This window comes from Bombina bombina, chromosome 1, assembly GCF_027579735.1.
Source record: "Bombina bombina isolate aBomBom1 chromosome 1, aBomBom1.pri, whole genome shotgun sequence".
NCBI classification, from domain to species: domain Eukaryota; kingdom Metazoa; phylum Chordata; class Amphibia; order Anura; family Bombinatoridae; genus Bombina; species Bombina bombina.
The window spans coordinates 1,365,475,077-1,365,492,541 of NC_069499.1; the positions used below are offsets into that span (position 1 = coordinate 1,365,475,077).

General features: G+C 40.6%; 1 protein-coding gene across 2 annotated transcripts in view; it reads left to right on the plus strand.

Moving 5' to 3' along the window:
• Nucleotides 1–5,512: 5,512 nt before the first annotated feature.
• The window catches only part of CGN (cingulin), a 380,943-nt gene continuing 368,990 nt past the window's right edge, over nucleotides 5,513–17,465 (plus strand). For both annotated transcript variants that reach the window (XM_053704018.1, XM_053704029.1), the window contains exon 1: nucleotides 5,513–5,591. The gene's annotated coding sequence lies outside the window, so the exon portion shown is untranslated. The remainder of the gene's footprint in view (nucleotides 5,592–17,465) is intronic.

A 17,465-nucleotide genomic window follows, 5' to 3' on the forward strand; every position in this document is an offset into this window, starting at 1 on the left:
GGAAAGGTTTTCAGTTGCTGGTAAGCGGGGTAGTTGCTGCGACATGGCTTTACTTAGCTGATTATCTGAGATACTGCCTGTATCTGAACCTTCATCCTCTGAACCGGTATGGGTTTGTCTGGTTGAGTGTTGAAAGTGATCAGCTACTGTTCTTTTCGGTGTATTATGAGCTTTCTGCTTCCGCTTATGGGCTTGCGACATTGTTATATAGAGATTTCTGTTTATCGTGGATCTGCCTATTGTTAATGGAGACCTGCTCATCTGCTATTATGCTACTGCTGTTTCATGGACCGGCGGGGGGACAGACTTTCGTTTGGTATTTTACATGTTACAGCAGTCTGGCATCAACAGGGAGAAAGGGGCGCCTGAACCTGCGCTATAAATCAGGCCTCTGTATCAATGTCTAGGGCTCTGTCTTCTGTAATCCTCAAGAAGGTGTTTCTTTGAGGTTGATGGGTCTCTCTCCAGGGGAGGTGTCTCCTATAGACGACGTGGGGAAGGGTACTTAGGGTATGACCCGCAGGCAAAAAGGGCCGGCGGGAAAGGGGGGAGAGAGACCAGACTCCCAGGATTCTGAGGCCGTGAAATGCTAGGCTACCCTATCTTCCCCCTGTTTATTTAGAGGGCTAGTAGCGTTGAAGACTTGGTCTAGGAGTGTCTACTGGGCTGTGTCTCTCTTTGTCAGGGCTCACAGACCCAATGTTAGTGTGTTTCAGACATCCAGCTTCTTATGTAGCGGCTACTATGGTATTCTCTGGGGCCTTTTGTGACACCCTTCAAAGTACACAGTTCGTATGTAGGGCTCCTACCAGAGAGCCAGAACCTTCACCCCCCACTCTGTCCTGAGTTGTGGGCCTCTCAAGCACTCTTATCAAAGTCCCACAGGAGCCCTAATGAAGTATAGATTATAGCAAGAGGTATGGCTGAATATCTCTCCTATCCCCTTTTCAGGGGGTTATATACTGTAAAGTGGGTCCTCTTTTCTCCTGTGGCTCGCTTTCTCTTGGTGGGTAGCGGTAACTGTTGCGCGGCTAAACCGGGCAGAAGCGGGAGGCAGTACTGTGAACTACAAGGCCTTGGTTGTCACGTGGGGTATATATATGGACAACTATACTTGTGACCGGGCAGCTAGGCATGTAGAGGGAGATGGCTGGGATGTATGCAGTGTTGCGGTTTCTTACCCACTTGCTGAGCCTCTGATGTGTCAGGATCACTCCTCTGTAGTCACTTCACACAATCCTTGTGGCCTGTCTCAGGCTCCCGTCAGGGACGCTGCAACTAAGATGGCGGAGTTTCGCGCCAAAGATGGTCCGGTATAGGTGAGCCCAGTTCTCTGCTCCCCCTTCCCTCCTGAGCCGCAGTGTCCCCGGAGCTTTAGTGTGACGATCCCCTGGGTGTTGTGTAGGTAGACTGCTTGTAATCCGCTTTTGTTGTCTTCTCAGGATCTCAACGTCTCTCTGCTTTCTGCGAGGTCTTAGTGTAAATCACCCTTACAAGCTGTAAGATCCTCCGATACTGTGCCTCAGCCCTCCGGAGCGGATCCCCGACTCTCCGGAGTGCAGTAGGCTGGTGGTCTGAGATCTCAATGTTAGGGTTCAGATCTGGAACTTATGCAGCTCCAACACAGGCTTGTCAGTCTCTCGTGCTGTGCTTTAAAATGTGTCAGCTACACAGTTTTTAATGCCCCAGTACAGTTAAAGACTGTTGTCTAAGTATAGCAAAGTCTGGATTTTAAAATAAAGTAGTTATAACTTTGGTTTATGAGTAAACCTGCAGAGAGCTCTTTCTATGCACGTCTTCTCTGCTTGGCAGCTAACTCCGCCCCCCGAGGAGAGTACAATCTTGTTAGGATTAAGGAGGACCACAAATGGAAAACAGCATTTAACACCAGGAGCGGGCATTATGAGTATCTTGTAATGCCCTTTGGCCTATGTAATGCTCCTGCTGTTTTTCAAGAATTTATTAATGATTTCCTACGAGATATGATGCAACAGTGTGTTGTGGTGTACTTAGACAACATCCTCATACACTCACCCACACTTGAGGCTCATCATTCTGATGTTACACGGGTTCTTCAGAGACTATGTGAGAACGGCCTGTTTTGTAAACTCGAGAAATGTGAGTTCCATCAGACTCAAGTAACCTTCCTAGGTTATGTTATCTCCATTGCAGGGTTCTCCATGGATCCTGACAAGTTATCTGCAGTTCTGCAGTGGCCTTGCCCAGTTGGTCTTCGGTCTATTCAACATTTTTTGACATGACCAATAAAGAGAATGATCCACTCTATTGGTCACCTACTGCCATTAAGGCCTTTGATAGTCTTAAGACTGCCTTTGCTGCCGCTCCAGTTCTGGCTCATCCTAACCCTGTCCTGCCTTTCATTCTTAAGGTCGATGCATCTGAGACTGGAGTAGGTGCCCTCTTGTCTCAACGTCCTACGCCTGATGGTTCCTTGCATCCGTGTGGTTTCTTCTCTAAGAAATTGTCTCCAGTGGAGTGCAATTATGAAAATGGCGACAGGGAATTACTGGCCATAGTTTTGGCACTCAAGGAATGGAAGCATCTTCTTGAGGGTACTAGTGTGCCAGTGCTCATTCTTACTGACCACAAGAATTTAACTTATCTATCTGAAGCAAAACGTTTGTCGCCCCGACAGGCCAGATAGGCGCTATTTTTGTCTCTGTTTAATTATGTGGTCTCCTACCTGCCTGGTAGTAAGAATGTTAGGGCTGATGCCCTCTCTCGACAATTTTCGCCTCTGTCCGAGGAGGAGTCTGTACCTACTCCTGTTATACCTCCTGACCATATTTTGGCTACCATACGTACTAATTTTACTTCTCCCTTGGGGGAGGAGATCCTGGCTGCACAAACCTATGCACCTCCTGAGAAACCTAGTGGTGTTTTGTTCCTGAGAATCTTCGACTAAACTTTTGCACACTTACCACTATCCTAAAGCCGCAGGTCACCCATGCAAGAACCAAATGATTTGGTCCGTCACTCGACAATTCTGGTGGCCAGGTCTTCGTCCTGATGTTGCTGCGTATGTTGCCTCCTGCTCAGTTTGTGCACAGAATAAGACTCCTCAACGTCTTCCTGTGGGTCTTCTTCAACCTATTGCTAATGGTGAGCGTCCTTGGACACATCTTCCATGGACTTCATTGTCGAGATCCCTGTTTCCAATGGCAATACTGTTATCCTTATGGTGGTTGACCGTTTTTCTAAAATGTCACATTGCATTCCCTTGATGAAGCTGCCTACCGCTCAGGAGCTTGCTTCAATTTTTACCCGGGAGGTCTTCCGTTTACATGGGTTACCCAAGGAGATAGTGTCGGACCGGGGTAGCCAGTTTATCTCCAGATTTTGGCATTCTTTTTGTGCTCAAATGGGGATCCAGCTTTCCTTCTCCTCGGCATATCACCCTCAATCGCATGGGGCTGCGGAATGGTCTAATCAAGCTCTGGAACAGTTCCTCCGTTGCTATGTCTCAGATCACCACAATAATTGGTCTGAACTGTTATCTTGGGCAGAGATTGCTCGTAATAGTGCTATTAATGCTTCCACCAAATTATCCCCGTTCATGGCAAATTATGGGTTTCAATCATCCTTGTTGCCAGATTCATTCATGTCTCAGGGTATTCCGGCTTTGGAGGAGCATCTCCGGCAACTCCGTTCCACGTGGGTGCAGATTCAGGATTGCCTTCATCGTTGTATGCAGCGCCAAAAGTTCCAGGCTGATCGTAGGCGTCTGCCTGCACCTTCCTACCAGGTTGGTGAGAGAGTTTGGCTGTCCTACCGCAACTTGAACCTTTGTGTGCCTTCCAATAAATTGGCTCCCCGTTATGTTGGTCCTTTTCAAATACTCCGACGGGTAAATCCTGTGGCCTACGCTCTAGACCTTCCTCCTGCTATGCAGATCTCCAATGTTTCTCATGTCTCCCTCTTGAAACCATTGGTTTGTAATCGGTTTACCACTGTGTTGCCTCGTCCCCGTCCTATCTTTGTTGACAACCATGAGGAGTATGAGGTCAGCAGCATTATTGACTCTCGTATGTCCAGGGGCCGTGTACAGTATTTGGTTCACTGGAGGGGCTACGGTCTGGAGGAGCGTTCTTGGGTTCCCTCCTCTGATGTTCATGCTCCTGCCCTCCTCCCTGCCTTCCATGCCCGTTTCCCCAATAAGCCTTTTGTCCTCCCGCGGGGAGGGTACTGTTAGGGTTTTTTCCGTTTTGTTTGCCATGTGCTGCTGGCATCTTGCTGACTATGGTGCATTGTGGGGGATGCTGCTCATTTCCTGCACTTCCTTTTATGGCCAGACTGGTGTGCATCATCCGTGTGAGACAGGATGCAGTCTCAGAATTGTGATGTCATCACTTATTATTTAAAGGGCCTCTGTTCAGTATGCTTTGCCTTTTCTCAGACCTGTTTGTGAGAGTTCCTGTGTATTACCTGGCTGCCTGACGTCCTTCCTGGTTCCTGATCCCTGGCTTGTTCCTGACTCTGCTGTTTTCCTTGTTCCTGATTCCGGCTCGTCTGACTATTCGCTTTGGCTCCTGACTCGGCTCGTCTGACTACCAGCTCTGGTTTTGACTCCTGGCTTGTTGACTTGTGGAGTTTTTATTATTTTTTTTACTATTAATAAAGGTATGATTATTTTTGCACTTCTCGTCTCAATCTGATTCCTGGCACCCTGACACTTACCTTCCAAACAGTGCAATACGTGCATTTTTTTTAATAAATTTGTGCGCACCAGTACGCCTCTCCAAGAGCGAGCTGCAGATAAATCTAGCCCATAGTGGTCGATTTATTAACCCCTTTGGCAGGCTGCCTGCCTTAGACGGCAGGTTCTCACAAGAGAACCTGTACTCCGTATTTAACAAGCAGCGGTCGTCAGACCGCTGCTTCCCTACCATTGGTGGCGAATTTCAATCTCGTCCGACTGGTGAGATTGACAGCTCCTGCCCACACGTGATTGGCTGTGCACGGGCAGAATTGCACACAAGGGCAATTAAGCCCGCCAGAGGCACTACAGTGATTACATAAATCACTGGGAGACTAAGTACTACTGACAAAGAACACCCACACTGTACCCTTTTCCACATAAATAATACAGTAATAAATAGATCCTAACGTAGTGTTGCCAATATTATAGTTCACACAGATAATATCATTAGTTAGGCTAATTGCGTACACACTGTGGGTTCCCTACGGACAGGTGTCACAAAGGCACCAATTTACACCATTTTCAGATGAACCTCATTCACAGTCCCCATCAATCCCAATAACGTAGCTATAGGTGAAACGACCGTACAACTCGGAGTCGGTTGCTTGACAACAACAAAACATGGCGCGCGCCAGACACCTGTCATATGACCACACTCCTTTTTTCCGCACTTCAGGTTGTGATTGCGCTTACCTTCAGGCCCCACCCCTTCAAATCAGGCGCAGAAGAGGAGAAGCCGCGACGCCCCAACTTCGTAGCCGATTGGTGTGCAGGGTGCACCGATGGGCGTGGCTTCAGGGAGGGCGGTGTTGCGACTGAAGGTGCAGGTCTCAGTTTCAGGTTGGGGAGGACGCGGCACGGACCTGCGAAGGTAACAGCCTGGGGGCTAGAGGGGGCTGGGACAAGGTAGTGCGATCTGACAGCTGGGAACTGGGATAGCTTTTTACACCTGTCAGTGTACTATCTATGTAACGAATATTAAGCAATATATATGTGTGAATAGATCCATTACATAAAATGTATAATGCTGTGATTACAATCTAAATAAGACATACTGATCGGCGGTGTAACAGATTGTGATTCAAATATATTAATAATCCATGATGCAGTAAATTATGTAAATGTATAATTTATCATCCAGTGTCTGGTTAGGGCAATATGTTGTGACTGGCGTTGCAAACTTGCATTATGGCTGGTGAGGTAAATATCTCTACTATGTACGGACTGTACGTATAACTAATATATTGTGCAATGTAGTGTATTGACTGATGATATATTTAGAGTTCCAAGCTAAATGTAGTGTGTGTGTATATATATATATATATATATATATATATATATATCTCCTTTTTGTTGGAATACAGTGAGTGATGGCATAAAGGCATATGTGATGACTGGTGATTTAATAGAATGTTTTGTAACTGAATGATGTGAGACATAAAATAAAAAGAAGCTAGTTTATAATGCAATGAGTAATGCCTTCTGCATGATGTATAATGCAATTACATGTATTTGCAATGTGCCATGCTTGGATTTGTAAATACATTTACATGACACAATTCATGTGGTGTTTGTGTGTGTGTGTTTTTTCTCTCCTTTTTGTATGTTAATTATTAGTGAAGTAACCGTCTTTATCACAATCATTGTGGGTTAAGTATGTGTTATATAATTCAATGACTTATTTTGTGAATATGTAATCCATAATGACTGTGGAGGTAAAAAATCTGTACGGTAACAGGTGTTAAAAATACAGTATAACATTTACTGGTGGTTGATACCATGCACAGGTGTATGCATATATGTGCATGCTGTATACAGTGCACACACGTACACAACAACATAATTTTGATTGTGGTAGTAAATAGGGGGATCTATAATGCATCAAGTGATGAGGTAAAAATATTTAGGTAGCAGGGACTGGTAAGAGATATAAGGTAATCTATAATGCACAGACTGAGGTAATTATGTATATGTCTAAATTATTTGGGATTTACATTGTATCTACAGTATATAAACATTCCAATGTCATGCAGTGGGAAAACTATATATATATATATATATATATATATATATATATATATATATATATATATATATTCTTTAATCATAACTGTTGAATTTAAAGAAAGTCTACTCAAGAGTTTTTATTGTTTAAAAAGATACCCATTCCAGTTTTGCATAATCAACGTGTGTGTATATATTAATATACTTTTGACCTCTGATTATCCTGTATCTAAGCCTTTGCAGACTGGGTCCTTATTTTGGTTCTTTTGACAGACTTGCATTTTAGGCCGTCAGTGCTGACTCATAAATAACTCCACAGGAGTGAGCACAATGTTATCTATATGGCACACATGAACTAGCCCTGTTTAGGCTGTGATAAGATAAGAGGCGGCCTTCAAAGTGTTGAGAAATTTAGCATACGAGCGAACAAAGCAAATTTGATGATAAAAGTAAATGGGAAAGTAGTTTAAAATTGCATGCCCTATCTGAATCATGAAAATGTAATTGTGACTTGACTGTCCCTTTTTTACTTGTTGGTTGTTCGCCGTATATCAAAAAAAGTTTTTACACAGAATATAGTACATAGCACTAAGGGATATAAAGGAATGTGCAAGCAGTGTTGTCCCCAAGACCTTTTTAATGGGTGCACCACCCGGCTAAAATTGATTGTAAAGTTTTCAATGATTTAAAGCCCAGTATCTAAAAAATAATCTTATAAACAGGGGTACATTAAGTCATTAAACTTTACAAAGACGCTTCTTTTTTAAATACTTACCATTTTGTTACGGTAAACATACCGCCGATCCTGCGCCAGCATCTCCTCCTGTATTGAGCAGATTGATTACGAATCCGGCATACCAATCGTTGTGTGCCCCACGAGCTGGACGCCAAAGTGGGCACGCAATGATTGGAGGAAGCCGGATTCGTCATGGATCTGCTCAATACAGAAGGAGATGTGGGCAGAGGAACGGCAGTATGTTTACCTGTAATGAAATGGTAAGTATTTAAAAAAAGAAGCGTCTTTGTAAAGTTGAATGACTTAAAGTGCCCCTGTTTTTAAGATTATTTTTAGATACTGGGCTTTAAATCATTAAGCTTTGCAATCACTTTAAGTCAGTTTTCAGATAAATTGAGCTAATAAAATTATTCAATGTTTATTGCACAAATAATTATTTAGTACATTTATGTTAAGTTATGCAATTAACTTGTGCTTTAGATTGGTATTTTTTTTTATAGTATTACACTGCTCCCATCTGGCTACTTCATAATGCCCCCCCCCGGCTGGTAACATTTTCTATGGAGAACACTATCAAGTCAAAATTATTTTGATGATTTAGATAGAGAATATCATTTTAAGATGCTTAATTTTACTTTGTTCTCTTGATATCCTTTGTTAAAAAGTGTGTACGTATCCTTAGCAACAGTTGCACTACTGGGGGCTTGCAGATGATTGGTTGCTTTGCACGTGTTTCTTGTCATTGTCTCAGTAATGCATTTCTGTTTTGGAGCAAAGTTTAACTATGGCCTAGTTTCCATTGCTATTGTAAACTGTGTAAATTTGTGGTAACAGCAGTTATCTTTATTAAAGTAAGATGTTTTATATAACCATCAGTTTACTCAGGAGCTCTATGGCTCCTGTGTAGTGCTTTAACTATGTGTTTAAAATGTTTAGATAGCATTGTACCTTCGCTAGATATACAATTACATGCTCTGATGAATTACAGCATGTCATTTTATCATTATAATGGCCCATCAAAGTGACATCATTTAAATTTGCATTTTATTTTTTGTGCACTGGGCTTTCCTAGCATATATGGGTAATTTTGCATGCATGCTCAGACTGATGGTGGTTATGACTTATATTGCTTATAAGAGATTAGGGAACTGGAGAGCATCATGACATAAAAGTACCATATACATTTGCTGTCAAACCATAAATGCTGTTTTTCTGGGTTACAGGGCTAGTTTGCCAAGGCCAAATCTTTGTTTTATTGCTGTACATTCAAATGCATTATAGAGTTTTGTTTACACTGATTCATAGTTCTCCTATGTGAGAGACAAGTGGCAGACATATGTATACTAGATATCTGCATTATCTCGGTATTCAATATTCGTTAGGGAAACAAATGCCAAAAATGGCCACGGTTATTAGAGTAAAGGTGCAGCACACGTATATGTGCAGATCCAGTTATCTGGTTTTTGCACTTTTATGCTAATAAATACAAATGAGCCGAATGCCAGAGAGACAGTGGCTTTTTTTCAGCATTTGTTATATAAGTGAATAATAATAAATGCTGAAATTATGCACATATCTACTGTACATTACCTCTGAAATCAATACATACTAATATGCTTATAGCTCTTATTCTGCTAAGGGATTTTAATCATAATTATTAATAAAATTAAAGGACATTAAGTAAAGGGACATAACGTGTAAGTGCTCTATTTTTTTTTTTTAATAGCATATTTAGCCACAGCATATGGGTTAAAACATTTAAAGTCTCACATATGGTATGGTCCTGTAGGTCCCTGCTGGATATGTACGTATGCTACACCTGATTGGCTCACTAGGAGTGTCCTAAGGTGCAGCAATGCATTGTGCTTGGGTGCAGGGCTTTAGCTATGCAGTTGTTAAAAACAGTGGGAAAGAATAGATCTTATGTCTGTTTACTCAATCAAATACCTGTTAAACTTGCAGAACCCTACAAAACCTGATGGTCTATATGGATAACTTAATCTTCTGCATTGTCAGTGCAAATATTAGACCCGGGCTGTGCATCCAGTCACAGTGCAGCCCATCTGTGCTTTTTATTTGTTTCTCCTCACCTCTTATTGCGTATTGGCATGTTTTGTATATAAACAGTGAAAGTATTTTGCAGCCTTTTCAGTGGTACTCTCTATCTCTCTATATGTTTATCCAAATATTTTAGTTTTTTTCAGCTGCTCTGCAAGTGAAACATTTCAATAGGATGGTCACCCACAGGCTATATACACCTGCGCTGGAATGGTTGCACTTCCTATTTTCCTTCATTCCTTCCTAGTGAAACTAATTGACGTTGGAGTGAAACTATGCCCAGCCCTAGCCATCAGGTGTTTAGAAATCTCTGTTTGCAGTGCAAAGCAGTCACCAGGGGCTGCCATAGAAACTTTTACTTCAGTTAAGATTCCATAAATATCAGGGCATTGATATGTCATAAATATATCAAACATTTAAAAAATTACTACTTTTTTTTTTTGCAGTAAATTTTAATACAGAATACATATGACGTTTTGACCCATTATTATATTTCAATTAAGATTACTATGCAGAATTAATTCAATGTAATTATGTATCTATTTTTGGTATATTGTTTGCTCTTGCGATTTTGTACAGACTGGTTAGAGTCCACCCATTAATTAAGATTCCATTGTGGGCAGTCACTTTTATTGTGCCTGTTTGAATAAAAATTGTCTGGTTTAAATTGATACATGCGATTATTGTATGTGAGACGCTCATTTAATGTTATCCAGTTTAATTCAGCATAAATTCTCATCTGTGAGAATATAATTCCACCTGCGGCCCCACAGAGAGCCTTCCCTCCATTTACCTGACCTGTTCTTCCTGTTTTGTTCCTCTGTGCCTACTACACATTGAATTACAATGTAAATATTTTCTCACATTCTAATTTGGTTTAGATTCCTGGTGCAAAGGTAAAGCTATGTTCTTACTGGCCAGACATAGAAGGGCAGTGCTGGAGTGTGAACATTGCAATAGTTCAGTGACAGTATAGACATAGGAATGCAGGAGTGTTATTACAGTACTTCAGTGACAGTATAGACATAGGAACGCAGGAGTGTGAACATTACAGTACTTCAGTGACAGTATAGACATAGGAACGCAGGAGTGTTAACATTACAGTACTTCAGTGACAGTATAGACAAAGGAACGCAGGAGTGTGAACATTACAGTACTTCAGTGACAGTATAGACATAGGAACGCAGGAGTGTTATCATTACAGTACTTCAGTGACAGTATAGACAAAGGAACGCAGGAGTGTTATCATTACAGTACTTCAGTGACAGTATAGACAAAGGAACGCAGGAGTGTTATCATTACAGTACTTCAGTGACAGTATAGACATAGGAACGCAGGAGTGTTAACATTACAGTACTTCAGTGACAGTATAGACAAAGGAATGCAGGAGTGTTAACATTACAGTACTTCAGTGACAGTATAGACATAGGAGCGCAGGAGTGTTATTATTACAGTACTTCAGTGACAGTATAGACATAGGAACGCAGGAGTGTTAACATTACTGTACTTCAGTGACAGTATAGACATAGGAACGCAGGAGTGTTATCATTACAGTACTTCAGTGACAGTATAGACAAAGGAACGCAGGAGTGTTATTACAGTACTTCAGTAACAGTATAGACAAAGGAACGCAGGAGTGTGAACATTACTGTACTTCAGTGACAGTATAGACATAGGAACGCAGGAGTGTTATCATTACAGTATTTCAGTGACAGTATAGACATAGGAACGCAGGAGTGTGAACATTACAGTACTTCAGTGACAGTATAGACATTGGAACGCAGGAGTGTGAACATTACAGTACTTCAGTGACAGTATAGACATTGGAACGCAGGAGTGTGAACATTACAGTACTTCAGTGACAGTATAGACATAGGAACGCAGGAGTGTGAACATTACAGTACTTCAGTGACAGTATAGACATAGGAATGCAGGAGTGTTATTACAGTACTTCAGTGACAGTATAGACATAGGAACGCAGGAGTGTGAACATTACAGTACTTCAGTGACAGTATAGAAATAGGAACGCAGGAGTGTTATCATTACAGTACTTCAGTGACAGTATAGACAAAGGAACGCAGGAGTGTGAACATTACAGTACGTCAGTGACAGTATAGACATAGGAACGCAGGAGTGTGAACATAACAGTACGTCAGTGACAGTATAGACATTGGAACGCAGGAGTGTGAACATTACAGTACGTCAGTGACAGTATAGACAAAGGAACGCAGGAGTGTGAACATAACAGTACGTCAGTGACAGTATAGACATTGGAACGCAGGAGTGTGAACATTACAGTACTTCAGTGACAGTATAGACATAGGAACGCAGGAGTGTGAACATTACAGTACTTCAGTGACAGTATAGACATAGGAACGCAGGAGTGTGAACATTACAGTACTTCAGTGACAGTATAGACATAGGAACGCAGGAGTGTTATTACAGTACTTCAGTGACAGTATAGACATAGGAATGCAGGAGTGTTATCATTACAGTACTTCAGTGACAGTATAGACAAAGGAACGCAGGAGTGTGAACATTACAGTAAGTCAGTGACAGTATAGACATAGGAGCGCAGGAGTGTTATTATTACAGTACTTCAGTGACAGTATAGACATAGGAATGCAGGAGTGTTATTACAGTACTTCAGTGACAGTATAGACATAGGAACGCAGGAGTGTGAACATTACAGTACTTCAGTGACAGTATAGACATAGGAACACAGGAGTGTTATTGCAGTACTTCAGTGACAGTATAGACATAGGAATGCAGGAGTGTTATTACAGTACTTCAGTGACAGTATAGACATAGGAACGCAGGAGTGTGAACATTACAGTACTTCAGTGACAGTATAGACATAGGAACACAGGAGTGTTATTGCAGTACTTCAGTGACAGTATAGACATAGGAATGCAGGAGTGTTATTACAGTACTTCAGTGACAGTATAGACATAGGAACGCAGGAGTGTGAACATTACAGTACTTCAGTGACAGTATAGACATAGGAATGCAGGAGTGTTATGACAGTACTTCAGTGACAGTATAGACATAGGAACGCAGGAGTGTGAACATTACAGTACTTCAGTGACAGTATAGACATAGGAACACAGGAGTGTTATTGCAGTACTTCAGTGACAGTATAGACATAGGAACGCAGGAGTGTTATCATTACAGTACTTCAGTGACAGTATAGACATAGGAATGCAGGAGTGTGAACATTACAGTACTTCAGTGACAGTATAGACATAGGAACGCAGGAGTGTGAACATTACAGTACTTCAGTGACAGTATAGACATTGGAACGCAGGAGTGTGAACATTACAGTACGTCAGTGACAGTATAGACATAGGAACGCAGGAGTGTGAACATTACAGTACTTCAGTGACAGTATAGACATAGGAATGCAGGAGTGTGAACATTACTGTACTTCAGTGACAGTATAGACATAGGAATGCAGGAGTGTGAACATTACAGTACGTCAGTGACAGTATAGACATAGGAACGCAGGAGTGTGAACATTACAGTACTTCAGTGACAGTATAGACAGTGGAACGCAGGAGTGTGAACATTACAGTACGTCAGTGACAGTATAGACAAAGGAACGCAGGAGTGTGAACATTACAGTACGTCAGTGACAGTATAGACATAGGAACGCAGGAGTGTGAACATTACAGTACTTCAGTGACAGTATAGACATAGGAATGCAGGAGTGTGAACATTACTGTACTTCAGTGACAGTATAGACATAGGAATGCAGGAGTGTGAACATTACAGTACGTCAGTGACAGTATAGACATAGGAACGCAGGAGTGTGAACATTACAGTACTTCAGTGACAGTGAATGGTCTCTTCAGTTTACCTTTTTATTATTAAGCCTCTTTGCTACATTTTGCAGTTTCAGAGACTTTGTGACACAGGTTTGCGGCAGCAAATATAAAAATCAGTTCCTGTTTCTTATCCTCTTCGCCACCTCAAAGGTGACAGAGTTAAACCACCCCAAGCAAATGAATTTGGGGTGATTGGTAGGCCCTGCTTGTGCAATCCTAATTTTTCCCTGTGATTCTGCATCACAAGAGGCAATTGCAAACAGATAGGTACTTGGGAACTCGTCCTCCTGCAGCCTTGATAAGTTGTCCCCCTTTATTGTGGATTGGTTGTGAGGTAATGACTTGGAGTGTAAAACTCATGTATATGCAGCTGTTTCATTCACTGACTAATATACTTATATAATAATGTTATTTAAGTGCTGACAAAGGAGCATAATGTTATTTATATACTTATATCACTATAAAGTTGCTGGGAGACACATAGGTGTAGTTCTTAAATTGTTACTGCTGGTTCCTAACTTCTAATTACGTCTTATATATCCATATTATATGTGACATATCAGGCTTATAAATTCAATACTTTATCAAGGGTTAAAGGGACAGGAAACATATTTTCTTTTGTGATTTAGATAGAACATACCATTTTATTCAACTTTCCAATTTACTTTTATTATCAAATGTTCTTGTTATTTTTTGCTGAGGAAACACATGTTCAGCTAGCTGCCAATCTAGTAAGCCAATCACAAGAGACTGTGTACAGGCACCAATTAACAGCAGCTCCCACTAGTGTAGAATATGAGCATATTCTTTTTCAACAAGGGATACTAAGAGAACAAAGCACATTTTAAAAATAGAAGTGGATTTAAAAGTGTCTTAAAATTACTTAATTAATGGTCTATCTGAATCATGCAAGTTTAATTTTGACTTTCCTATCCCTTTACTGGAGAGGTTTATGTTATTGAATATTCACATCTTTGTGTACTAAAACTAGTGTTTAATCTGTTTTGTATGTCTGTCTCTGGTATACATTCCAGCACTCAGAAACCTTGTCAGTCTAGTACAAAGACTCATACAGAATTTTACTGACCTAATTCTTTGCTATTGTGTCCTGTGTATCATGCAGTCTCTCTCCTCCAGCCGTCTACATCATGTTATGTCCATCCTTCAGCTGTGTGTGCTCTTGTCTGGGATCTGAAACTCTTAACGGATGAACAGAGTGCAGTAAAAAGTATTCTTGCAGGATGATGATTATTATTATTATTAATAATAATAATAATGCCATGCTATATACATACAGGTACAAATCCTAGATTTTTATTTTTTTCACGAATTTCCCTGCTAGTAAGTCAGTCTTCTGTCCTTGTGTCTTTGGTTTGTTTTAAAATAATATTTTTATTTAAAACTATAACCTTTCTTATTACAGTATTTAAAGGGACACTCAATCTAAATTAAACTCTCATTATTCAGATAGAGCATGCCATTTTAAACAACTTTCCAATGTACTTCCATTAACTAAATGTGCACAGTCTTTTTATATTTAAACTTTTTGAGTCACCAGCTCCTATTGAGCATGTGCAAGAATAAGTGTGTATGCATTTGTGAATGGCTGATGGCTGTCACATGGTACAAGGGGAGTGGAAAAAGACATATCTTTTAAAATTGTCAGGAAAAAAAATCTACTACTCCATTTGTAGTTCAGACTAAGTGCTTTTGCATTGTCTTGTTATCTTGCATTTGTTGATTATTCAAATCTACTGTGTTGACTGGTATATAGAACTACCTTTAGGTTGCATGTATTGGCTGTATTATAACATGTAAATACTGCCTAAATGGCATAAGATATTGTTTACAATTTGGCTCCGTTCCCTCTCCAAGCTGCCTTGTGATATATATATATATATATATATATATATATATATATATATATATCTCTCTATCTCTCTATCTCTCTATCTCTCTATCTCTCTATCTCTCTATATCTCTATCTATATCTCTATCTATATCTCTATCTATATCTCTATCTATATCTCTATCTATATCTCTATCTATATCTCTATCTATATCTCTATCTATATCTCTATCTATATCTCTATCTATCTCTCTATCTATCTCTCTATCTATCTCTCTCTATCTATCTCTCTCTATCTATCTCTCTCTATCTATCTCTCTCTATCTATCTCTCTCTATCTATCTCTCTCTATCTATCTCTCTCTATCTATCTCTCTCTATCTATCTCTCTCTATCTATCTCTCTCTATCTATCTCTCTCTATCTATCTCTCTCTATCTATCTCTCTCTATCTATCTCTCTCTATCTATCTCTCTCTATCTATCTCTCTCTATCTATCTATCTCTATCTATCTCTCATTTGGCAACCCAAACCTTTTCTGGCCCCAAGCAGTTTGGGTAAAGGGTTCTTTATCTGTATGTGCAACATACAGTACTGTACAAACATTAACCCCTTAATGACAACTGACGTACCAGGTACGTCATGCATTAACAAGCAGTTAATGACAATGGACGTACCTGGTACGTCAGTTGTCTAACAGAGTGCTGGAAGTGATCACAATCACTTTCAGCAGCTCTGAGGGTATTGCAGTGATGCCTCGATATGGAGGCATCCTGCAATACCCCTTTACAAAACTCCGATGCAGAGAGAGCCACTCTGTGGCCCTCTCTGCACCGGTAGTGATGGTGCCGATGGTGCCTTTGTCCGGTGGGAGGAGGGAGCGTGCGCGTGCATGATGCGCGCGGATGCACGCGTGCACATGCACGCATTAGCCACACTGACACCAATGAAAAAGGAAGGGGGAAAAAAAGTTTTTTTTTTTTTTTTTTTTTTTTTTTTTTTTTTTTTTTTACATTTAAAAGGATCTGGGAGGGGGAGGGGTAGGGGAGAGGGTTAGAGAGCTGGAGGGGGGGGATCAGGGAGGTTGGTGCTAAGGCAGGGGTCCATCACAACTAAAATATTTTATAATTTTTATTTAAAAAAAAAACAAAAAACTTTTATTTAGTACTGGCAGACTTTCTGCCAGTACTTAAGATGGCGGTAACAATTGTGGGGTGGGGGAGGGAAGAGAGCTGTTTGGGAGGGATCAGGGGGTGGGATGTGTCAGGTGGGAGGCTGATCTCTAAAATTAACCCTGCAAGCTCCCTACAAGCTACCTAATTTAACCCCTTCACTGCTGGGCATAATTCACGTGTGGTGCGCAGCAGCATTTAGCGGCCTTCTAATTACCAAAAAGCAACGCCAAAGCCATATAAATCTGCTATTTCTGAACAAAGGGGATCCCAGAGAAGCTTTTACAACAATTTCTGCCATAATAGCACAAGCTGTTTGTAAATAATTTCAGTGAGAAACCTAAAATTGTGAAAAATGTAAAGTTTTTTTTTTATTTGCTCGCATTTGGCGGTGAAATGGTGGCATAAAATATACCAAAATGGGCCTAGATCAATACTTGGGGTTGTCTACTACACTACACTAAAGCTAAAATTAACCCTACAAGCTCCCTACAAGCTCCCTAATTAACCCCTTCACTCCTGGGCATAAAACATGTGTGGTGCGCAGCGGCATTTAGCGGCCTTCTAATTACCAAAAAGCAACCACAAAGCCATATAAGTCTGTTATTTCTGAAAAAGGGGATCCCAGAGAAGCATTTACAACCATTTGTGCCATAATTGCAGAAGCTGTTTGTAAATAATTTCAGTGGGAAACCTAAAGTTTGTGACAAAATTTGTGAAAAAGTGAACTTTTTTTTATCGCATTTGGCGGTGAAATGGTGGCATGAAATATACCAAAATGGGCCTAGATCAATACTTTGGGATGTCTTCTAAAAAAAAATCTATACATGTCAAGGAATATTCAGGTATTCCTGACAGATATCAGGGTTCCAAAGTAACTAGCGCTAATTTTGAAAAAAAGTGGTTTGGAAATAGCAAAGTGCTACTTGTATTTATTGCCCCATAAATTGCAAAAAAAGCAAAGAACATGTAAACATTGGGTATTTCTAAACTCAGGACAAAATTTATAAGCTATTTAGCATGGGTGTTTTTTGGTGGTTGTAGATGTGAAACAGATTTTGGGGGTCAAAGTTAGAAAAAGTGTTTTTTTTTTCCCATTTT